This window comes from Triturus cristatus, chromosome 3_1 (assembly GCF_964204655.1).
Source record: "Triturus cristatus chromosome 3_1, aTriCri1.1, whole genome shotgun sequence".
NCBI lineage: Eukaryota > Metazoa > Chordata > Amphibia > Caudata > Salamandridae > Triturus > Triturus cristatus.
The window spans coordinates 571,785,735-571,792,041 of NC_140583.1; the positions used below are offsets into that span (position 1 = coordinate 571,785,735).

General features: G+C 40.2%; 1 long non-coding RNA gene across 1 annotated transcript; it reads right to left on the reverse strand.

Moving 5' to 3' along the window:
- Positions 1–3,074: 3,074 nt before the first annotated feature.
- On the reverse strand, positions 3,075–5,371 carry LOC146860575 (uncharacterized). The gene is made up of 4 exons (XR_014979177.1): positions 5,296–5,371; positions 5,053–5,197; positions 4,896–4,963; positions 3,075–4,609 (listed from the first exon to the last, which is right to left on the reverse strand). It is a non-coding gene; the product is annotated as an uncharacterized LOC146860575 (long non-coding RNA).
- Positions 5,372–6,307: the final 936 nt, after the last annotated feature.

Genomic DNA, 6,307 nt, shown 5'->3' on the forward strand with positions numbered 1-6,307 from the left:
AGCTTCCATTTCTACGTCTTAGCAGTTTATTTAGAATACTGCAAGACAAATAAACACATTACTCCTCACTTCATGAATAGAAAACGTCACATGTGCTTTTAATTCATTTTCACTAATGACATAATGACACCCCTCTTTTTTTAGACAGGCTTTTGCTCCTCTTCTATGTATTTATTATTTTTCGAATATTCACTTTTATCTTTCGTTTGTTAAAAATACTTTTCTTTTCCTTCTTTTTTAGGCAAGTCTTTCACCAAAGATTTAGCAACTATTTACACACATTAGAAAACTCTTCTTAATTATTTTTTTATGAAGACATAAATTTACACAGCACTAGTATTAAATTCGTATGCTTGTTAACAATGTTCTTGTTTTTTCCCTCAGGATACTTGTGTATGCTGGAACGAAGAGGTCGCTGAAGAGGAAGGTAGGTATGTTCGTCAGAAGATTTTTCTCAGAAAAAGTATGATGTGCAGACGAGTAACTCTCCTTTTCTGTTGTTTTCTCTCTGCTTACTATTCAGGCATTGAGCGAGGACATGGAACGAGACACGGACACTAACTCTACCTCTGGACATGCGCAACATCTAAGAAATGCCACTAGTCACCAGAAAATCTTAGGTGCAGTGCGCCATCGAAGAGGATGCTGGCGCACTTTACATTGCTCTGCAGCTCTCACGCTTAAGGAGGAAAGACTAGAGCGCTGACCCTAAAACATGGGTGGTGGCCATCTTGGAAGATCACCACGTAACTAATGTAGTCCAGTATAAATCCTTGCACTTCCCAGCGCCGGTTGAACCTGGAACCTTTCTTCTTGTTTCCCTGAACCACCACACCAACAACTTGGTAGGTGTCTTTCAGTATTTGGCAAAAATTCATGACAGTCGTGGCCTCCGACCACCTTTCATCAATACCACTGTATGGGGCTCGCTGGAGGTAACAGGTGAGCTAATTGGCCCTTAAGGGCCTTCACCAGTGAAGGGTACTTAATCCCCAACCAAGAGCATGCCAGGAGGCGCGATTGCAGAGTAGTGGAGAAAGGGGGAGGGGCCTCCGGCGAGTTGCCGGCTTCATGTTTTTTCAAATTATTTTATGAATGGTGGGCTGTGTCCCCCCCCCCTTCCCTTGACCCTTTTAGGCTCTGGGGACACCATATGCCAGGGCCTGCCCCATTTTTTTTTCAGTTGCTATAAAAAGGCCCCCCTTGTCCCTCCTCCCGAGGCCTATTTCAGCCCGGTTACCCCATCTCCTGGGGCTAGGCCTTTCTTTATATCTTTTTTAAAGGGGAGGGATGCCAAGCAGCACCCGTCCCCAGGCTGATCTCAGCACCGGGGACCCCATCCCCTGGGGTCCAGACAATTTTTATTTATTTATTTATTTATTTTTCAGGGGAGGAGGGGCGAGCATTCAAACTGTGTTTTCAGCTACACATCACACACAAGATCCTGATGCAGATCACTTTTTTATTTTGTTGTGGGAACACGTTTCTGCTTACAAAAACGCCTTGGTCACATAGTGAGTGCCACGATTACTTCCGTACATATGTCTGTCAACATGATCTGTTTACGTTCCACAATACATACATACTTGCAATTCATGGTAAAGTTATGCATGGTAAAGGCATCTATGTGGTAAAGGCCTGTGTGGTGAGGTAATGCATTCCCCAGGAATATATACTCATATTAGTTAGTCTTTAAGAAAGTCAATTAATAAATATTTAAATATTATTTGATAAAGATTATCAAACCTCGGCTCTTCAAAGATTAATTTGCTGACAATTCTTTAAGTGATGCAATAAAGAACATGTAAATCGTACAATTAGGAATTCTCTTCATATTAATGTGGAGCCAGTGAAAATGAAAGAACACACCATTTCTCTGCTATTCCCTAAATAAGCAGCATCAGAGTTTACCCTCTGGCTTAAAAGAGTGACAAAGTAAGTTATTCCAATTTTGTCTCCAACTCAAGTCCCTTCTATATTAGAATGGAGTAAATTACCTTTGACAGATCACACCTCTGAATTAAATATTGTGTTTCTTAGAATAATAATTAATTTGAAACAACTGTGGTATATTATTAAACAATTTTAGAATAAATGTAGTTTTTCAGATGCTGCTGCTCAACAACCCAAAGATAATTACAATGCTTTTAAAGAATTTCTGGGAGCGAGTTTAAATATTCTATCATTTTGAGTAGCTGTTTTTTTAAAGCGGATTGCTGTACCAAGAAATAAACGTCTGTGTGTAACACAATTGTAATATATTTATGGCCTCGGTGTGTAGGAGGCACTTTGTGCTCTACACATGAATGTCTGTGGTCATATATAGGTATCAAAATACGTTTATAATGAATTTTAACACTTCAGTTACTGCACTGGCCTTTCTTTTTTAAGGTCTGGCTACAGAATGCCTAATTGTTTCAGTGGCTTTGTGTTATCAATTTTTCAAAAAGATATAACAAGAGAGGCCACCTGTTTGCTGGTTTTCTAATGTTTTTCCTGATTGGATGAGTTGTTCTTCAAGACCATGGCGTTTCATGGATGGTTACATTGCTCCATTTGTATTCTAATTAAAGCATGGTTCAGGGGCACAAATATTTATTTTGTTCTAATACAGCAAATGTGAACTCTTCACTGATAGCAAAACATTTCAACTGCTGGTTGTGAGAAAGTGGGTAATTGGTTGAAGTGGGGGGGGGGGTGACCCCTGTAAAAGTTACAATAATTCCATCACTAAATGAAACTGTTCCTAACCCTCTGGGATCTTAGTACAAAGGCAGGCTTAACTCAGAGGCAAGGTGTAAAGTATTTATGCAGCACACAAACATGAGAAAAGTGAAAACACAACTCAATAAAAATCCCACCTCAATTTAGAAAAACAGACTAAAAGTGAATACATTATTTGACCCTTAAATGACCAAAAAATCAATCAATAGAACCGGAGATATGATTTTTTAAAGTTTTTATTCAAATTTGCACCTAAAAGATCAACGTGCCAACGGCAGACATCTAGTCACACAAGACCAGTTCTAAGACAAAAACTATAGCCAACCGTGATGGAGTACAGGTTGGTAAAAGAAGTGTATTAGGACCGGACAGCGCGTACCATCTAACTTAGAATACATTTTGAAGAAAAAGTACTGAATGTTAAAGTTAGTGAGCAAGGCTGCAGGCAGTGTTCGAGGAGGGAGCGTTGTTGTTAAGGAACCACTAGACGGAGTAGCGGTGAAGATTTTTACATTGGATTTAGTCACTGTTTTGGAAGTTAAAAATCTCTAGTGGGACAAAGTAAGAGCCTGTGACTGACAGGAGTTCCAGGAGGCTGCATACCTCTTCAGCAAGGAACTGCTGTACATAATTTGCTGATTGGTGATGCACCTTGGGCACATAGACGAGCAGGTTGATCCCGGTCTTCCCTCGGTTCTCAGAGCAGTTTTCAGCAAAAACATTTCTTGGGCCCAAATTTTGAATTGTGGCTCTCTGGGCTCCTTTAACACCACAACCAAGGGTTCAGGGCTCACTCAGGCAGAGTCCATGTGTAGGTTCAAGATGGTGGGAGCCTGTTATGTCCCTGTGGCAAACTAGCCCTTGGAGTCACACTGATAGTCCCGGGTTAAGGTAAAGAAACAGGGCTCAAGCAGCAGGGCAGGATTCTGAGTGTTCAAGATAGGCTCTAGGAAGCAAAGCAGTCCTGTGGAGTACACAGCAGACCACAGCAGCAATCAGTGCTCACAGTCCTTTCACAGGTCTAGGAAGTGAACTGAAGTGTGAATCTGAGGGCCTTAAGTTTATACCTGGTACTTTCTTCGGAGTAGGAGACATTTTAGAAGTTTCTCTTTAAAGCGCTTGGAATTTCTTGACCAATTTCTTGTTCCTGCAGCCAACCTGGCTCCAGGTTGGCTACAGGAACAATGCAGTGGCGACAAGCCCTTTGTATGAAGGCAGAGCACAGCCTATTCAGTTGCAAGTGGTGAGGGCTCAACTCAGCCCCATCTAATCCCCTATTGTATGACTGTCTGTGCAGAATTCACAAACTCTAACTGACAACTACACCCTGCCACATGACTTAGAACAGGCTGTAGGAGCAAATGGCAAAGGGGAGAAAAATGCCAACTTTCTAAAAGTTGAAGATAATAATAACAGCTGGGCGAGCACGCAAATTAATCTAGTGAACAAACTAAACTAAATGTACTACTTTATATTCTTACTTGGTGTGCAGTGCCTGGGGCAGTCCTACCCTGCCACCTGATCTATTGAAAAATGTGAAATAGAGCGAAATGTTCTAGTCAGGATATGCACAACCTTTTACACTCAAATGTGAGTGTGCATTATCAATTCATACAATTGCTTAATTGTTTAACGAAACGAACAAAACAATATTGTACATGAGCATCTAATTGTTGATACAATTCCTGTTTTCTGGAAATGATGCTGTAAACAGATCTAGAGTCCTTGTTCTTGATGTGCTTCTCTTTATTGACACGTCTGATGAAGATCCAAATACAGGTTAATTCCATCAGTCCATATAGTAAATCAAAGCCAGTAAAAATAAAGCTCATTCCTCAATCCCAATGCATTTTGGGTGATACTGCCACCCTTCTTCAGGGGTTATCTACGAATAAAATTTACAAATGAGATTTATCACATTTAGAAATTAACTGTGACCTGAATTGTTAGTTGTGATACTCAGCAGAAAAGAAAAAATGGCCCTTTATTACCCAGGAGGGTCGAGAGCTACAGCGTGAGTGAATTGGAAGTTGACTGATGGCCGCACGTGAGGTTGCTGTGCCAAATGTCAAGACTAAAGCCCGCAAAGAACCAAAAGAGGTGCCAGCTCACCCAGTGAATAACTTGTGTTCAACCGATGTGCACCATACCATTCAAAAATTGATATCTACCTATTGGCTATCCAAATATCGGTCCGGGTGTGTACCCTAGACTTCAGTCCAAACAAGTCGCTGACAAACTGTAAAATCAAAGTTAGTATAAGCTGCACATGTCCAAGTGGTGTTGGCGTCAGAAAGTTAAGGCTGAGTATAAAGAAAGTGAACTCACCAGGCGTCAGCGACGCCGGGACTGTCCTGCTTGTTGTGCTTTAGTGCGTCAAGAATAAACCTTCTGGTGTCGTATTGCCAAACGAACGTTTGGAGACTCAACTATAATTTATTCACGAGCACCTCAGGTGCGTATGAAAGTGTATCTGCAAAATATTGCGTGGTCGATGAAAACATAATAAAAATTGCAAAAGACCAGCTTACTAAATGTTCAAAGAGTGTCCAATAGCTAGAGATTACTTACAATGCTGGTCTCCGAAAATACCGCTTTTCTGAGAACGCCAAAGTCAAACCACCCTGTGAATGATGTTGGTTCGAAAATATATTCTACTGCGTCCTACGTCAGTGTAGTTACAACCGAAGGCGGACTTCAAATAGCAAGTCTTACTGAAAAAGTGTGAGCCATGTTGGGAAGGTGTAAAGCAATAGGTTAGCCATAGGTGGTGAAAGTTCGTGAAACAGAGTGTGCTGAAGAATGCGACAACCAGAGAAAAGAAAAGAGACTACGGACATTGTGTATCTGCATCCTGAGCAACGATGACAATGAAGTGACAAGTCACGCAGTGACGCAACTCCTTAATATACTAAACAGTTGTTCGCTATGTATAACCAAGTGATACTACTGACAATCTTTATAGCAACATATGCATAAAAAAGCCTATGGTGAAGCTGAATAGCATCTATGAGGGTAGACGGTGTCTGTCATGTAAATAATAATCACATCTGAAATATACATGTGCGGTAGGCAAAAATTACTATGTAACAATGTTGGATGTAAACTCCTATAACATGTTGTGTGTTAACATATGGAACAATTGTAGATATATAACATTGATTCTCTAGTGAGACAACGTAACTCACATCAGGATTTACAAAAACATGTAACATAAACAACCAATGTGATTATCATAGGTTGTAAGCTGAATCTAATGCGTTTAAAACATATTGATTTCTAAGACATACATCTTTTGAATGATGCAATGCTACATAAAGATACGTTTAAACTATTAATCTTGTAAACCAGTTTACTTGAATGCCTCCCATTATCCCAAGTAATAGCCATAATACAAATAATGACAGTTCACATATGTGTTATATTTGGAGACAGAAAGCTATACAGCGTGCCAGTGTCCATCACTGCGCAGAGGCAAAAAAATAAGATTAATCCAAGAGATATACAACTGTTGTCTCTTTATGAAAGAATTGATCGCATTGGATCATATATAAACCAACACAGGGCATTATGTCATGACAAA